This window comes from Lonchura striata, chromosome 6 (assembly GCF_046129695.1).
Source record: "Lonchura striata isolate bLonStr1 chromosome 6, bLonStr1.mat, whole genome shotgun sequence".
Classification (NCBI taxonomy): Eukaryota; Metazoa; Chordata; class Aves; order Passeriformes; family Estrildidae; genus Lonchura; species Lonchura striata.
Window position 1 is genome coordinate 28,779,278 of NC_134608.1, and position 19,993 is coordinate 28,799,270.

Consider the following 19,993-nt stretch of genomic DNA (forward strand, 5'->3'; position numbering starts at 1 on the left):
CACTCCCAGGGTATGATTACGCGACCATCACCGTTATTATTGTGCTCTACATGTTAGTAATAGAGTTCAGGCTTTCAGACCTATTTTTTTTTAAATGCAAATTGCAGATTTTTTTCTTAAGCATTTTATATTTCACAGTGCATTTTCTCTCAAAATGTTCTTATAATTATTTTGTGCAGTCCCTTCTCAGTGCTGTTAATTTAAAATTCTTATACGCAATTTTTGCATATCAGCTTGGTTTTTAAAACCATTTGCAATATTTAATTATTGTTAAATAATCAAAAGTATACTACAGGAAAGTACTGTGAGACTACTTAATTTTGATTTCATTGGAATTCAATTACATGTCAGTAGTAAAAAAATCAAAGAACTATGGTATGCAACTACTCAACAAGAATGAGAACTATATTTGGTTCTTTTTATTTTTATAGTAATTTTATAAATTTATAACTTGAAACTATATAAACTAAGAAAAAGCATACACAAAGCAAGATATTTTCAAAGATCCTTTTATACATCATAGGACATTAGCTTGTAATCTAGATACATAAAATAATATAAGTAAAATGATAGTATTTGCTGATGTTGCATTCAATGCTGCAAAGTAGCTCAAGAAACCTTCATGTTACTGAATACATTATGATGATAAAAATACTTTTAAACAAAAATATCAGGATAATCAGATTTCATATTTGTATCTTTGAAACAATATGAAGTATCTCCATTTTTCAATACATTTCCCTAAACAAGTGGAGTTCTTTGCTGCTTAATATAAGCTCTTAGGGAAGTATGTTTATGGGGGGAGGGAGAGAATTCAAACTAACATTTTTACTCAAATGTATTAATCAAAAGTAAATATCACTTTAAAATCAGATGCTTGTTTTCTCTTCTAAAAGCCTACTTGGCAATAAGTCAGATTCCAGACTTTTTGAAATGTTATAATAGCATTACCTGGCCACAGCTATTCTTGCCACACTATATTATTCCTCTTTCTGTACCTGGAGGATGTAGCATACATCATTGAATCATTTCAGTTTCTGCTGTGCATTCAATTTGTATAAAATTATTTAATTGGCAATTTCCTTCCTTTGAGTTAAAAGAGTTGGTGTCCTGTGATATTGCCTTCATACTTTATATTACCACACAAACACATGTAAACGTGAGCAGTTGCAGATTGTGAGATGTAGAGGAAATTGAAGCGGTAATAATGTGATTTTATGAAAGTCACGGGACTCCAAAAGTATATTAGATAGGTTTACAAAAAGAAGAAAATATTTTAATTTTTATTATAATGCTTCAAAGAACAAGTTTATTTTCACTGAATTCTCAGTCATACCCTGTCAATAAAATCAAACCTCACAGGAATTTATTCTGGTTTAAAAAAAAGTGTTTTCACATGTGTTGTTATAATCAATTTGCTCTCTAAAATTCAGTTCATTTTTTCCTCCCAATCAAATTACATCACTTGCTGTACAATGAAAAAAAGGGGAAATTTTGAAACAAGGGCTGTTCCTAATCAGACTGTATTACTTACTGTGAGCCAATTTGATTGCATGTGACTATTGCATTAATTTTATCATTATTGTAGGTCATCAAGACAAGTAATGGAGTGTCATCACTAAGTATAATTTTAGGTGAGAAATTGGATTATTTTTTGCTCCCAACATCAGTGGGCATAGTAGAGTTTATGGCATCCTGGCATCCATGAGTTTATATGTCTACTTTTTTGCTATATGCATTTGTCTACATTGTGTGGAAGCAGAACTCCTGATGAAAAACACTAATTCCAATTTTACTGAACATGCATACTTCTATATACAAATATTAAAAAAATAAATCTTTAATTCATTTGTTTAAGTAAAGCTCAAGTGGGTATCAAAAAGGACACGTCGGTGAATGAGCTGGCCAAATTTGCCCCCAAATATAGGCAAGTATATCACTTCTATCTGCAGATTTGTATGCCAGTCAATAATGTTACTCACAGGCTAACCATAAACCTCACAGAAGCTTGGTGTGGTTTGGTGGACAATCGGCTTTGAAGATGTTCATCTCCTCTGTACTGGTGACCAAAATTAATGTAGAAACCAGGAACAGTTGAAGTGATGAATTCCAGCCTAAGTTAGCAACTCTGTGTATATATTAACTAGAAGACATATTTATGGTGCTCTTATTTTCCCAGACTGAAGACTTAGAAGGGAAAACTCTATTAAAGAAAACCTGTCAAAGGGAGTTAAGGGTCCCTGAAGTTTGCAGCTTTGCCTTTATTTGAATTCCAATGAAATCAAAGGAGATTTTTGTTAAAGTGAAAGCCCTGGCAAGAAAGCTATGACTTGTAGGTACAGTGTAAAATTTGAATGGTATGGTTGAAGTTCAGTCTACTTCCATCCAATACTTAAATAGGGGGTCCTAATTTGGAATTAATCATTAATTGAAATTATTAACTATGTCAATCAATTCTGCTCAAAGTTCAATTTTGAGAGATGGACATTCCACACTAGGGTAAACTTCAAATAGACGTACCAAGGATAAGACTTGAAAGAGTTTACATTGTTTATATAGGGGGGCATGCTCCAGAAAAGAAACATTTTCCAGAATCATACAGTACTGTAATAAATTAACAATATGATTACTAGCATTTTTGTTAGAAACCATTAAGAGTTGCTGTTTCAGTTTAGATATATTTATCCTAAATACTATATATATAGAAATCACTGACCAAACCCTGATGTCATTCTACTATAAAACTTCACTTCCAGCTCTTGCAAAGATAAGTCTTTAGTATTTCAACAGCAACAATGTTTTTGATATGTATTCTCTTACTAAGCATTTTTGCAATACTGCATTTAATATTTTCTTCCTTCAAAATAAAGAAACATTATTATGGGTGTGCCCTAAAAATGCTTTTATACTTATTGTTAAAGCATTGGATGCATAATGCAGATGACATCCTAATATGGCATTGTTCTAGAATGATATTCTCTTACCTTTAACATAAGATAAACTGGTTGATCTAATTTTGTTTTTCACTTCTAATATCAGTAACAGAAATAGGAAATTCTTTAATACAAAGAAGGTGAGTTTGCAAGGTTGAATCATTTCGAAGGGTGTTCTATAGGACAGGAAACGACCTGTTTGGCTAATATTTACCTACTTATTTGAAGAAATACAGCTGTCTATGTCTTTAAACTACCTGTCCATTTCCACACACTCATAAAATACATCTGCTTGATTTCAAAGTGGGTATAACAGGATAAAGTAAATAAAGAATCAAATATGTCCTCTGTTACTAAATTTTAATAGATTTATCTATCTTCTCTGATAGACACAGCAAGAACCTAGCACAGTAAGATGCCACACAGGTTTGTGAGCTGTAGAGTAGGCAAAAAAAAAAAAAAAGGCAGTAATGCTTCCAGTGTGTATATATATTTGTATATGTTTATGGTTTTTTCAGAGAACACTTTCCTGGACTGCACATCATTATATCAAAGCCAAAATGTTGTGTTCCCCCAGCACAAATATTTCAAATTTAATTAATTATAATTTTGACACAGTTTTGTTTAATCGGAATTTTTCTGTCTAGCTCACTTGAAATAAGAATACAATTTCTACAGAAGTGTTCAGAAAACTGGAGCTGTCTTAGGAGGGTAAGTTAACACCTCCCATATCCTCCCTCAAGGAAGTAGCAAAGAGAATTTTGACTACACACACTCTGGGTTTTGTTTAGAAATATAAGACCAATTATAAATAATTTTAATATCAGTGATTCTGAAAATGAATAATACTTCAATTGACAGACGAATTATCACCTAAGAAGTCTTTTTTAAAGTTGCAACATGTTGTGGTCACTGATTTTTACAAACGATCCTGACTCCTGAACCACTTGCTACAGTGTATTGCAGTGTCATAACTGTGCTATTTAGGGTAGAGATAGTAAAAGTCAAGCAAGTCAGCCTAAGCCCATTGTGTCTGGGAATTCATTCTATCTACAGGAAAACAAAACAAAACAAAGGCTCATGTCACTGACACAAGTCCAGCAATTCATTCTTCCTTGGAGTCTTCCTCATAATTTTTTTCCAGATGGATTAAAAGACAGGTTTCCTCAGTGCAAGGTCCAAGTGTGAACTATGACTACACAGTGTGGGGCAGATAGGTTTTGAAAGTTTCTTTTACAGTACTTGAAACTAATGCCCACTTTGGCAAATATCTCTTAGAAAGCAAGCATAAACCTCACAGAAGCACAGTGTTAGAACACTGTCAGCATAGGTTTTACAGTTGTTTTCTCTTGACTTAGTTCAAAGGAGAACGCATGCATGAAAATCTTTCTCCTACATTACCAGAGATTAGTTGGAATTCTGGCATTCATTGTAGCAAAATTTGTACTGTTTAGGACAAAATTCTTTTTACATCACAGGCTACATAAACCAATTAATAATATCAGGTATTAGTCATGAAGTTGAAATAGCTCTGGAAATTATAAGAAAGATTAAGAGATTTGAAAATGCAAGTGCTGTTGAAAGAAGGTGTGAGTCAATTCATGCTAATAAAATGTTGAAGAATACTATCCTGGTTACATAGCAGTTCTTCATTATAACAGTGCTTGCAGCAATGAAGCAATTGGTGAACCCCCTCTTTGTAAATGGTGTAGCTTAGGAGGAAGAAATTCCAAAGAAAATAAATTATCTCCATGTATAAGTGCCTCCTTGAAGTATATGAAGCTATTCTCAATGTTCAAGCTAATCTCTTTTTTTCATGTAATTTTATTATTATATAGACTCTAATGAAATGAATATTAATGGATTGAAAGAGCCTGATAAGATATTGAGCATAAAAAAATCAATTTTTTTGTTTCATAAGTATTGTAAGTCTTAAAAAACACTGTTCTCCATACATCCATCTACTGAGGTTAAAAAGGCCTCTGTGTAAGAATGAGAATAATTTGGTTTTACATGAGGAAAACATAATGAAACTGGAAGTGTTATCAGGTTGATTACCAGTTTTGTAGTAGTGTGCATGTTGTATAATGTGTTCTGCCCACAGATAAGGCATTGTATGCTGGTACTTGTCTCAATGAAGTGAGTGGAATTTGCAATTCACTGAGACTTTTTAGAGATCAAAGTAAAGGACAAAGGCATGTGTAAAGAGACATATGAAAAAAAAAATATCACTGAGTGCTAAATTATTCCTTCTAGGCTCTATTCTATAATCAATTTGAATAAGTTAATTGATGTAGATACACTTCAGCCTAGCAGAGATGATAATCTTAATTAGGAAAAATGGTCACACTGCAGGGATGTAGGCTGCAACTGGAGGTGCACTTGAAATAAAGGTCTGATGTTATCTGTTGTGGAAATTGTTTCTATTTCCTGCATATAAGGCTCATTTATCAAAGCCCCAAATGTTCTGACACTTTGCATTTTACAAGTCACCTTTAAGGCAACAGCGCCTCTTTAAGGCACCTCTGATGCCTTGTTAAGGAAATACTGTTATTCCTGCCTGTATGCTTTCCTACATATAAGTCTAGAACCCAACCCACACACCTGTCCCCAGGCTTGAGTATGTGAGATGTCTTTATCAAACTTAGCTAACTTAGAGGTATATCCCTTATATTTAGACACCATCAGGTAGTTTTGTATGACAGCCAATAACTGTTGTTTGGAGATACTAAATTTCTTTCTGAACTTCATTAGTATTCATGTCTTCATTTTCACTCTGTAGCAGTGGAAATAATTCTTTGATAACATTGTTGTTCTGGTGACCTTTTTCTGATAAACTCACCTTTGTCAAAAGAACAGTTCCTTCCTACTTACCACATTTATCTGTACAACCAAAATATTACAAAGTTTTTATGATTATATGATCAAAAATTTATCAATAGGTGTCACTTGAGTGATATAATACAAGTTAAAAATTTTAAAATACTACAATTTTAAACACCTGCAATAAAGCCAGAGAATGGAAAATACATTACTTGGGCTTTATGCATTTCTGTATTCTACTTTAGAGGTTTACATATATCACCACTACCACTGTGGTGAAGTGTGAGCACCTCACCATTTCAGATAGATTCATAGTGACATTCCTAAATTCTGCTTTTATCCTATTCCACCAAATGGAAAAATAATTTAAAAAATTACTCACAAGGAGGGCCCATATAGATCTGTGAGAGAACCAGTTAGAACATTTCCACCAAAAAGTAACCACATAAAATGCAGAGAAATCAAGGAGCAAGTACAGAAGCAGAGTGAATAACCTTATGATTTGCTATACTCCTAGCAGTAATCTCTGAGAGCATGGTAATAGACATAAAAGCATTAATGTAGCCTAAGTAATGAGTAAAACCCAGCTATTTCTAGCAAAATTATTTACAATTAATTAAATTTAAAAATGAAAACCACTTCAAACAAAAAAAAAAAAAAAAGAAGCAAAATCATTTTAATTTTGCTTTTAACTAGTATTTCTAAAATGAATTAAGAATTTTTGCACTATAACACAACCATCAAATTTTAAATTCTTGGTAGAAAAATAATTTATTGGGAGAGATGATGCATATTGGAGTGCAATAATGTGAAAAAAAACTTGTCTTATTTTAGAAGAATTAAGTCAGTTTTCATCTCCACTTTCCATTCAGTAATGTTAGAACAGGTATGTGTATATATATACATATTTCTTTGAAAAGCTAAAATTCTGCTACTTGCCATCATCAGAACCACTAGTCAATAAAATTCTTTCACTTCCCTCAGCTTCTCCTTGGTCATTTTTTAATGAACAACAATTTTTAATTTGTGCTTTGAAAAAATATTTTCCCATTGATAGGAAGTCTGAGTAATTAACATATTCTAGAAAACATGAATTTAAACTCTGCCACTAGTAAGGCAGTCCACTTGTCCAATTTTTTAATAGAAAAGATGGCTATCAAATTTACTACCTCATTTCATTCTCTAATTAATCTTTTAATGCATGAGCTGCTAACCTTGAGGCTCTATGGTCAGGAGCATGTTTCAAGGCAATAGTAGTGCCTCACTGTATATCTGGTAGCCTGCTTAAATTCTCTACTGCATTCCCTAATGCACACTTGCTGATAACTAATTTTTTTTCAGTTTAATTTTGCACATCTCTAGATTAGCACCCTTCATGACTTCCTCTGGGAGGTTTTCCCTCAAACCTTTTAGTCAGTCATTTTTCATGGTACCTAATCTAAATTTTCCTTGTCATTTTCATTTACCTCCTTCATATTTTATAGTTTTTTCTCTCATTGACTACTTGATGATATTAAAGAAATTGAACAGGTACACTCACTAAACAAAAGTGAATGCAGGTTCAATGATGGAAAAAAAAGAAGAAATTATCTATTTTCTTCTTCACATGCATGAATTCCCACCAAAAAAATGGAGCAAACTTCCATTAAGTCATATATATGAATTGATTACAGTTTGGTTTCGGGCAAATAGCAGAAAATCCTTCAGAGATACACACATGCATTTGAGAACATAAGAAAACAGACTTAATCTAAAAAGTACAAAGCCTGTCCTCTCAGAATATTTTTTATTCTCTGAGATTTGCTTATGACTGAAAGGGTCTAAGTATCTCCATAACCACATATAGCCTTATGTCTGCCCCATTTGTAAAGGGTCAGCTAGGATAGTACTAGTCACTAATTTCAGAATTAACACAGGGAAACATGTTTGCTGGTTCACATTTATACCCAATATTGTATGGTCTCAAGCAAATTGTACACTTTACAAGGCATTTCAGTTAAGTAATGAAAACTTATCTGGAAGAAGGTACGCCAAATTTTCAGTGATTCTTTCCTGATTCAGAGTAGGATTTAAGAGCATCCACATAAGAGAAAATATAAAAATATATTTGGTAATAATTTGATAAACCAAACTAAAAACACTGTTTCTGGTTTTTCCATCCAAGGTCAACAAGTCATCTCAAGGCACAAGAGATTTCAGACCTAGAGTGTAAAACTCAGCAATAATCTGATTTGGGAACAAGATGTGCTCCTTGTTTTGTGAGCCACTTTTCACAGTCTTAAGATTTAGTTTGGAAGGTACCTAGGCAATTACAGACTGAAATGGGCTTTTTGTTTTTGGAAACACCTGTTAAACTCATGTTTAATGTTTTTGAGATCACAACTAGGCATCCTTCTACACCTTCATCTACACCTAAATAATCTTTATAAATCCAGCCTTTAGGCTGGGATTTCATTACTCTCTCTGCTTTTGAAGCAAAGCTAAATTAGAGTCCCACTTCCTCAGGCATCTTGTCCTCTCTCTTCTCATCTGATGTTTATAGCCTTTCCAGTCTTATAGTAAAGCTAATAAGGCTTGGAGGCATCATTTCCAAAATCAAATTTAAAAATTGCTAAAAATGTTCCAAGTACAGTAAATAAGAAGAGCAGTATTTTGACACAGGCTGTTTCAATGTGCAGTTTACCCTCAGACAGCTTTATCATCACAGGTGAGGTAACAAGCTGCAGCACATGTAGCATATTTCTTGAAGCCAGATTGCTTTCTCAGTGCTTATTCCTTAGTTTTCTGTTTGCAAAAGATCCATCCAGTAGAAGTTCCATAGCAAGTCTGTAATTACCAGATTCCTGATAATGTGATATCTTTATTTATTTTGTCAAAAAAAAGTTATATGAGGTAGAAATTTTCTGTCTATATTTTTTTTAATATTTCCTTAATATTTCCTTATTTATGCATTTTATATACTGTCTGTTTTTTTATATGGGGTTTTTTTTTGTTTTGTTTTGTTTTGTTTTGTTTTGGGGTGTTTTTTTTTGTTTGTTTGTTTTTTGTTTTTTTTCTATTCAAAGGGGCCTTGATCCAAACCAATAGATGTGAAGGAAATTACTCTGATGAGCTTTGGAATATCACCTTAGAAATTACATAGCAGAATTTTCTTGAGCTATAATTAGTCATCCTTTCTAGTGAGCTGTTTCAAAGTCTTTTGCAGTTGATTTTTTACAGCTCTTGTCAAAGATTGTTAACCTATGATATGATCTCTTCTAAATACAGGGTAGTACACAGCCCTCAGAGACATTTGCTCATTGCATGCCTCTAGGGGTTAGACACTTAATGATATCCTATCAACATCAGTGAGAATAAATGCAGAATGTACCTCATCAGTTACTGAATCACAAAATCACATATTTTTTGAAGTTGGAAGAGAACTCTTGAGACTATGTAGTGCAATCCCACTTTTCAAGCAAGGTCAACCAAAGCTTTTGCTGAATTTCAAAAGATTCTTATCTGCTCAGTTTTCCAGCCTGTTTATGCCTCTCTGAATGGTAGCACACCTCTCTAATGGCTAGTATATTTTAGCCATTTCTCCTGGTTTTGTATCAAGACTGCTCAGGATGAGCCCTTCCCCATCACCCATGTCATTAATGAAGATGTTTAATAGTTATGGTGCCAGTATTTGATCCCTGGACTATGCTGTTCGTGACTGACCTCCAGCTGCTCTTCCCTCCAGCCCTCCTCCAGGCTAAACAGTCTAAGCTCTCTGTCTTCCTGTGGAAGGAGCTCCAGTTCCTTCCCCCCTTGGTAACCCTCCACTTGCCCTCTCCACTACCTCCATTTCTCCCTGGCACTGAGGAGCCCAGCACCGGACACAGATGAGTATTGGGAAAGGATCACTTCTCTCCACTTACTGGCAACACTCCTAATTACAGCCAAGGATTTCTTGGCCTGGTTTATCATGAGGACACATTTTTGGCTCCTCCTTAACTTGTTTTCCACCAGATTCTCCAGGTCTTTTTCTACAAAACTGCTTTCCAGCCAGTTGACTCCACGATGCATTGTTGCATGAGGTTATTTCTCCTGAGGTGCAGAACTTCACATTTTCCTCTGTTGATTAAAGGGAACAGGACAAAATCTGTGCTTCTGATGACCAGGATAGTGATTCTGCTTTTTGTCCTAGTCCAGCCTCTTAGGATCCTGATTTCCACTATCCCTGGTTACTGCAGTCAAAGGATATCTCTGGATTCCACATTTGACCCCTTCTTCCCTGTTTTAAGTATCAGGTGCACCACTCCTTTTTAATTCCTAGATCACCTCTGTCAGGAAGCTGTTGTCAGTGCAGTTCAGAAACCTCCTAGTTTGCTTTTCCTTGCTATGTTGTTGTCAGACTGACATGTCAAGCATAAGAACCAGCAACTGGGAATATGAGACTTCTTCATGTTGTCTGACAAAGATCTCAACTACTCCTTTCCTATTGGTGATAGCAAAGAAGTAGTTGAGATTAGCTGCCCACCAGCACCCAACACAGCAGCTCAGCTCATCACTCTTCACAAGGCAGAGCTCCACATATTCCAGCCTATTTCTCACATAAAGAACAACTCCCTCTGGCATTCCCAGCCTGTGGTTCTTAAGGGGCCTGTGTTTGTGTTTTGCAGCACTTTATTGTGTCATCTATCCCACCACATCTCCATTGTTTTAATGAGGTCATAATCCTGTAACTGCACAGTTTCCCAATTCTTCCTGCTTTCCATCTGTGTGCATTAGTGTACAGGCATTTCAGGGGGCACTCAAGTGTGCTGACTCCCCATGAAGAGAATAAGAAATTCCCTCACAAGACTGTGGCACAAACATTTATTTATTTACATCCCCGTGCTTCTGGTGATGCCACTTCAGCCTGCTATTTTGATTGTTATGTCCCTTCTGTTCATAGAACCTCAGATCCTTTGTCTGCCTACCCTCTCCTCCACTTGCTATCATGAAGGAAAGGATCAGCAAATATTGTCGTGTTCTTTTCCAGATAAATTTTAACTGGTTTAACCTCCTGTGGAAATCACCAGAAAGTACAATTTCTAATAAAGAGATTTTTTATATATAAATTTGGCACACTTAGTACATTACTTCTTTGCTCTTCATTGGCAGAAAGATTCAGGGGCTGGTATTAAGTCTTGCTAAGATTGTTAGTCTAATTCTCAAACCAATCTTTTAGGAAAACCAATGTTTTACTCACAATATATTGTAGTATTTAACTCACCAATGCATTTTCAGTCTTTTTTCAGATTTGTATTGGATTCACATATTTATTAGGCAAATTGATTGGTATTAATAAATTACAAACTTTAATTCTGTATTATTGCTTCAGTTATAGCCCTCCCAAATATCACTGTGATCTTTTCTTGTGATCTGTCACATTGAGATAAAACTTTTCATGGTGTTGTTTTCTTCCTTAGTGCTATTTCACCTCTTAGTGTTGTAGTTCATTATTGCTACAATTGTATTTTCTTTGTATACATTTTGAAATATCTAAATTTGATGTGCTGAAGGCATTTAATTCTAATCAGCAAGCTAGAATTAATAATTGAAATTCAGTAGAAAAAAAACAGAATTTGAAATGTAAACCAAAAATCCATTTAAATTTACATTTAATATTGGATTTACTTGTTTCTTATTTTTTTGTCATAAGGAAAATTTTAAACAGTTGACTTTGTCAATGTACAAACAAAAACTCATATTTACAAGGAAATTAGAATAATCTTGATAATAAGTTGCAATAATAATAATAAATTAGTATCTTCTCTAGATTAAATGTTCATTATCTTAGCAATAATTATTATAGAGCTGTTTAGCACACAGAAAAGATATGTTTATCAGAGTCCACACTGGAATTCATAGTTGTAATATCTTAGTATTTTGTGGATTATTTTTTGGTTGGTTGTTTTTTTTTTTTTTAATTTATTTTTTCCTTTCAATAAGGAAGATAAACTTAATTTAATCTTAACAATTTTAGAGGCAGCATTCCATTATATAGGTGGCCAGCATTTACTGAAGAAGAAGCTATAAAGAAGAACTAACTAAATACAACTCAAATATCTTTAGAAGCTTGAAGTCCTCTGTGTGACATACAAATAACCCACATAATTCAAGCTACATGATACAGAGGAAGGAGCAGTCCTCTGATAATTTAGTTGTCTTCTACACAACAATATAACTGTCTTGGTGACTCTGACAGCCTGAAGTTAAGTGTGAAGTTTCTTTTTGCAGTACAAAGTTAGCTATTTTAGAAATAAATCTGCACAAACCAGCACAAAGATCATGGGCATGTTTAGGCTAGCCAGAAAGAGAGCCCAAATGGAAGGAGCATCTTTTCAGTCTCATGGAAGAGCATATTTTCTGTTGCCTCACTTTGAGTCTGAATGGATACGTGTGTCACAATTTCAGGTACTTCCAGAAGATATTCACTTGTCAAAATCTTGTTTCATAGATCTCTCAAGACATCTATCACCTCCTTTCTGATATTCCCAATTTATCATATAGGGATTAAAACACCTGTGTCAGTGCCTGCTGGACTTTGAAAGTTCATCCATGTTCTAAGCAAATAGCACTAACTAGCACAGCAAGTGAGCATTCTAGGATAGGAACTGCCCTGCTGTATTTAGCATTAAAAGTTACTATGTTAGGTATTCAATGACACTAATATTCAGCTCTTACTTCTCTCCCTAGTGGCTGCTTTACTTACTGTATTTTATTCTTTGACCCAGCAAGCATTTAATTATACTGTGTAAAATAGAGCAACTTCAAAAGAAATTTAAAATACCTTTCACTAGTATTTTTTGCCATCATTTGATGACTAACAGTCACTTTAAAAAATTTTAAAAGCAGAGTATGACACAAAACTAGATTTTACAAATTGGCTGAGTCCATTAACCATTGAGTTAATTCATAAAATAAAGAATAAATTTAATCTCACTTCCTGATCTCTTTTTAGGCAGAAATAGATGTGTGTTCACAATGCAATTTTCAAATGAGTTCCATATGTGAGATAATGGAATATGCAACTCAGATCATAGGGGCCACACATCAGAAAGAAAGCAAGCTTCTGGGGTCTACAAACCAGCTGCAAAAATATGGGCACATGAGAAACTCTTGGCCAAAATCTAGATGTCTAGAGAACCTAAAAATAAAAAACCTACAAATATCTTCAGAAATTGCTGATATTCTGGTTTCAGAGAGAAGTAAATAAGCATTTTCAGAATTTAAACAGGTTCAGTGCTAATTATATGTAAAGTGCTTATTTGAGTGGTTAGATATTTGCATGGGTTTGAGCCAACTACTGAAACACAAAGTATATGTCAAGTAATGTTCAAGGTAAAGGCATGAAAGACTCTGTAAGTAGAAGTACTAATTCTGATCTGCATTTCCCCAGCAGTATGACTTAATTTGCTACTTGGTTGTCGAATCGTACTCTACATTGAGATTAGGTGTCCTTTCTGAACATTGGCACAAATGTAATAAGACTGAGTTGCCACTGTAAAAATTGTACAGGATTGGTAGATGGGAACCATATCTCAGTCAGGATGTGTTGTGGGAGGAGAGAGACTTAGGGCAGTACAAAAAAGAATTGTTATGGCGATGCATTATCTGTGGGTAGAAAAACTATGACTACAGAGAAAAATTGCTCAGCATGCACATGAACAGCTTAAGGAAGAACTGCAGAATGAAAGCAATGTCTTTTGAAAAAAACTATAAAAGCAGTTTGGGGTGTTTGTGATTTCATAGCATTGTTCTTCAGTGGACTAATAATTTCTTCAGACTTCTGTATTTTGTTTTAGAAAAATACAGTTATATAATTTTTAGGTAAAACAACAGGGTGTGTGTTATTTTTCTGTTCCAAGTCCTAGTTAAAATGATAAACTAAACAATGAAAACCTTGAAATGGTAAACTCAGATACAATGATTACCTACCATTATTAGCTGTACCTAATTTTTTTTCAAATTTCCTCAAACCTTTGGTATTCAAGCATTATGAAACAAGCCTAAGCACAATAAGATGTGGTTTTAAAACCAAATTTGTGGACTGGTTTAATGATTTTGATTACTTTGATATGCTCCTTCCCCACAAATGTAACAAGGAGAGATGGAAGTTGAATAATTTGATTCTGGAAAATATTTACTTCTGGGAGCAGACAATAAAATGGAGATACATTCATAAATTGAATGAATAATTAGATTAAGCAGAAAAGATACTTTTGCATGCACTTTTTGTGATGGCGCATGAGACAGACTTTCAAAAACCACTGGAGTGAAAATACTAGCTTTCTTGAAATCTAAAAATGTCTAAGGTCAGCCACACAAGACAGAGCTTCAAAATAACCATCTCTGCTTTAAAACATGTCTTCATACATCATATGTAGCTACCTCTTGTGTGGATAGCAACAAGCTGGAAATTGGTGTGGCGGTTGAGAGGAATTGGCCTCAATAGGGAATGAAGAGCCAGATGCTTTACCCAGATTTATAAAAGTAAAAGAAAGTGATAATTTTCAAAGTTTTTATTTTTATTTTTTTAAATTTTATTTTTAAATTTTACCTGAGATGAAGGAAAGATTTTAACTGGCACTAATATTTTTATCTTATGGTTATTTTTGGGGGAATAACAAGACTGAGTTTGCAAGGATTTATACTTTGTTTTAGAAATTATATTTTAGAAATATCTCAGATATGTTTTCATAGATTAGAGTGCATGAGAATATGAATCAGGGGTATATATGCCACTCCTGTCCTGTAAAAAACATTTTAAAGAGGAACAAGTATGTTTTAGTGCCACAGTAAAAAGGGATGCTAATAATCATATTCATTGAAAAGTTATTTTCTAAATCATCACCACCCTTTAAAGCTTTTAAAATACAATAAACCTGAATATTTTTTCATCATAGACTGGAATTCAAACCTGAGACCAACTACCACTCCACTAATGACCCTTTTCTTTGATATTATGGCTATAGACAGTGAGCATTAAACTGTCCAGCATCTCAAGGCTGACATATCAGATGTCTCCTTGTTGTGTTGAAACGAAGTGTCAAAGTGTTTATTTAGAATAAGACAGATGTACTGTGCGTAGTTTAGAATTAATACTCTCTTATTATGCTGAGGAGATTTTGCATTCTTTTGTACAATATTTTTTAAAATACTTCTTTTGTCACATATATTATCATAAGCAAATGGCTGTTGTCCACAGTATACTACAAACATCAGACCGAAAGCTGATACAAATAATAACAGTCAGCAAATGTGAAGTCTCTCTAGGAATAAAACAGTTATGTTTAATGCACAATAATCTAAATTTTTAAAAAATAGAGAGTGAAGAGGAGAGTGGGAAGCTTACAAGAAGCAGGCCCTTGGGATCAGAATATAAAGGAGATGATATAAGGTTATGATTTCATTAAAAGATAAATCTGATGCAGGTCTAGGAACAAAAAGATGTCATCAGAACCACAAAGGAGACTGATAAACCCTTGGTCTAATCTGCTTCCTTCATTTCCATGCAAGAAATGAATGACTATAGGAATGGAGTAATGGAAATAGGATTAAATGTAACAGCACAGTATCCTCAATGGTGCCATGGTAACATTAAAGGGTTAATGTTAAAGGGTTAAACCAATAATTTTTCATTAACTGGAAAATCATCATTCAGAAGCAAATGAAAAAGAAGTTGGCATTATAAGTGGATCAGAAGATGTCACAAAGAGAAGCCAGCCAGGTAAGTGTCACTCTAGAATATACAGGGAGATATGCTTCCAGTACAAAACCTGAAATATTAGTATCACTTGGCACATCACTTCTCTGAAGTATGGTAAACTACTCTCATCACTCATATTAAAAGGAACAAAACTTCAATCTGCGTGGGTAAAGGTGAGTGCTACTGGGATAACCAAAGGAATAGAAAGTCTTAAGAGAAGGATGTTATTTATAAGTACAAAAGTGAGTTAAACAGAAAGGGGGAAGAGATACAGAATATTAAAACAGAAATAAATTATTTCAAACTGCTGATGAATACACAGTCCTACCACTGAAATGTTTTCACCTGTCAGTACAGTATTTGAATGGTCTTTCATTGCAGCTAGCAGAGACAAAACCCAGCTATAAGATGGTTGCTACTTCAGTCAAGACCAGTAAAAGTGTTTTGGGAGACTCAGTCCTATCCAAAGTTGTTAATTTCTTCAGCCTTAAGACAAAAGAGGGCTCTAATTCAGTTTTGAATAGATTTATCTCTGATGTTGCTTAGCAAAGACAAAGATCCTGATCAGCACACACCCTTCATTGCTTTGAACACCTCTTTTCAGAAAATCCATCCCATATTTTAGGCTAGAATACTTACACACTCCTTGAAAAACTCCTTTTGAAATTAATCCCACCATCTTTTTTTAGTAGCTTAATGTGCTGAGATAATAAACTTGGGTCAGCATGGTCTTCTGAAACATCAAGTACATTTATGATGCTGGGGAAAGTTATTGATCAAGTGAGGCAATTTAGAAAGTACAATGGAACAGTGGAAATTTTGCAGGTTCCTATGAAACTGAGGCACCCAAGTATTCAAATACTAAAATAAACATGCAAATTTATACCACCATGATTATAACTGCCTAGCAGAAGTGCAGCATTTATAGCAAGTGCCCAGTTGTAGAATTTCTACAGCAAGTGTCCAGTAATAGAAAAATTTCGAAACCAAAAATTTCACAGCTAAAAAAGTCTACAAATCCACAAGATCATCTCTTTTGTAAAAATAGGACTTGACCATGCAGGTACTAAAAGCCAAACAAAGAGTAATGTATTTTTATTAATTTCACTTTTGAATTATGCATTTCTGACTTTTTAGCATTTCATTTAAGAAACACATTTATAATTGATGGGAAAAGTTTGATTATTTTCCTGTGCTATCATATACTTTAAAATAATTGAGCCTAGGGGTTCAGAAGGCAGCTTCATTCTTCCTAATTGGGTTCATCTGAACTTTTTACAATCTACTCTGAGAAAATTTAATTGATAATTAACAGCACTTCAGTTCATCTACTCATGAGGTTTTAAAAATACATGAAAAGCTGACAACTCACTGACTGAATGAAAAACAGTGTACACAATTAAATATAAAGAAAATCTTGATTGCCTATATCAAAGCTTACTGTGTTAAGAAGATGAATGAAATCTGTTACATAAAGACTTCTTTTAATGTCCAAATTGGTTTTTAAATAGCAAATATATTAACTATCAAAATATTCAGTGCCCCACCACGTTTCCCTCCCAGAGACCAAAGGGTAGCCAGCCAACCGTTGCAAGAGGTCAGAGGCACTTTTTCTGTGAAACACAACTTTCAACTGCTAGCTTCTGGCACTAGGAAGTAATAAATATTGTAACATTTAACCACACAAAGTCCAGGCAGAGATTCTTCAAGAAATGTGCCCTTTTTTACAGATTCACTGAATTGGAGATATCCCAATATACTTTGCATCTAAGAAGTTAGTGGATTTATTCCAACATTGAAAATAATGCATGCATCTGTTGCCCATCTCCTGAAGATAACAAGTCTCTGTATAGTCCCAAGAGGCAAGTTTAATAGCATTTAATCTCTATTTCCTATCTAGAAAATCTGAGGTACAAAACCACTGCAACACACTTGCTGCAGTTTGTATCTGAACTGGAACTAGAAATAAAATTATCTTTATTTTTAGGTTAAATTTTAGCAGCAACACCACATGTTTTGTTTATGCACAAAAAGGAAAGAATCACATCATAACATTGAATATGTATGGGAAATGTAATATATGTAGGGGGCTACATATCTAGATCTATCTATATATCTATCTAATCTAATCTCTATCTCTATCTCTATCTATCTCTATCTCTATCTCTATCTCTATCTCTATCTCTATCTCTATCTCTATCTCTATCTCTATCTATCATCTATCATCTATATCTATCATCTATATCTATATCTATCTATATTTCTCTTTCTATATCTATCTATCTATCTATCTATCTATCTATCTATCTATATATATATATATATATATATAATGGTTTGAAATTCAAATAAACATATGTGCTCCCCAGGTACATCTACAGGGAAGATGATGATAATTGTATATAACCACTCTTACGAGGCTTTTTCAAGACATTTACTTCTCTCTCACCATAGTAAATAAACTCTAAAGTTGGAAGGATATTGGGAAGAGAGAGTAGCTGAATGAAAAATCCCAGACAACCATAGAAGGAATAAAATAGTAAACACAGGTGCATGTTTGACAGATGTTAAGCAATTTTTACTTTGGTAGGAAAAGGGTCAACACAAGAATTCCAAAAATGCACCTTTGAATACCATCAGAAAATCATACAAGCAAGGAAGCCATAAATCCTGTGATTAAGAGACAGGAAAGTTCCCATATTTCTGTTAAAAGTGAGTCAATAATAAATCCTGAACAAGAAAGTAAACTTGTTCATTCCAGAGGGATTGCCAATTAATCTCTGAGTCTTAGTGCAACTCCAGATTTTTGGAAATTGAGGTGGAGCATTTCAAGAGCCACAAGATTGGCAGCATTATCAGCCTCTCAGTAAATATCCATTTGTGCGTTTGATCTCTGTTGCAAATTCTCCAGAAAAGTCACATTGCATGAACAAGGAATCTCAGTGTTATGAACCGCTCAAACAGGTCATGAACAGGCAAACAAAACAGAAAATATCTTCCCCTTCCTTCCTTTCTTTCTTAGTATAATTCCACTGTATATATTTTTGAACTTGGGAAAATGCAAATCAGTTTTAAGTGCAAATAATCTTAGAAAAGGATAATGGACCAGTGAATTACACAGGAAAAAAATGACATGTATCATGCTTAAAAAGTCTAATTCTCTTTTTTTTTTTTTGTTTTCCTGAAAGCCAGTTACAGAAAATTGTAACAGTTGCTAATGGAGATAAAAACCAATAAAATTTCACCTGAATCACACAAGGACTTTGAGGCCACTCCTACACATAAATCTCACAAGAGCATACTGTGACTTCTAAGGATATCTGGCATAAAGAGCCAGTGTGGGCAACTCTATTGCTCGACCCTGGTCCCAAGTCTTAAGCCAATACAGAAATGTTTGGCCTGAATAAACAGGGCTTGTGACTGCAAATGCCTCCTGAATTCCAAAAGAACAAAACAATATGCTGAGGATGATGAAAGGATGTAAGAGACTTAGAACAGACTCTAGACTCCTTTTGTATTTTCACCAGAGCTACTGAGCTGTGCATCACATCTTTACCACATGAGGAGGTGGAGGTTGAATATAACTGTAAATGAAGGCTTAGGAACACTGCTAGTCCTGAAAAAAAGAGTAGACCGTTGAAGAACAATGACAGGAGATAGAAGTATTCTTGTGAACAGTTTGCAGAGCAATTTCAATGTCTGGCTACTGTTAGTAATTATTTTTACTGGGATTGGCAAAAAAAAAAAAAAAAAAAAAAAAAAAAAGAAAAAAGGGATTAAGTATATGAAGATTAATTCATTAATGCCTTTGGTTCTTATTTTCAAGTTTCATGCTTCTGTGAGACTATGGAAATATGGAAAATATGCTTCTACTATTACTCAGTCAAACTCCCTTTGGAATAGGAACAGTTGTTGTTTGCTGTGTTCTTTTCCCTTACTTCAAGGAGAGGATTTGGGTGAGAAGAAGATTAATTAAATTTCTTTTGCTCTTTATTTAACTTATCGATGTTCCCTGCCAGAGGAGCTAAAGCTACTTTAGATACCTAGAGGAAAATCAAAGGTTTTTAGAAGAATCAAGGCAAATTACTTTTCACAAATTACACATTACTTATAATTACTTATTACATACCACCAAATTTCAGTGGTATGTTTGTAGTGAAGAGATTTTTTTGCCTCAAAATCTCTTACAGAAGTATGCGTATATGCATGTATCTCTCTGTTATGGATATATACAAGAATAAAAACAGACCAATTTAAAATCAGGATTAAGAAGTCTCTGTATCTCTCAACAAACCAATTAGATTGAAACTTTAGCAGAGTAACACAATGTTTGAAATGAACAGCTCTTTCTAAAGAAGTGCAAACATTATTCTCTCTGATTATAGACACTGTAGCTGAGTAGGGATAAGAGATGTTGTAAATCCATTAGTGAAGCGCTGCTTGCCTTCATTTCAGTTTAATATTTCTTAAAGCTATAAAATTGTATTATGTTAATGTAATGTACAGTCCAAGTGAT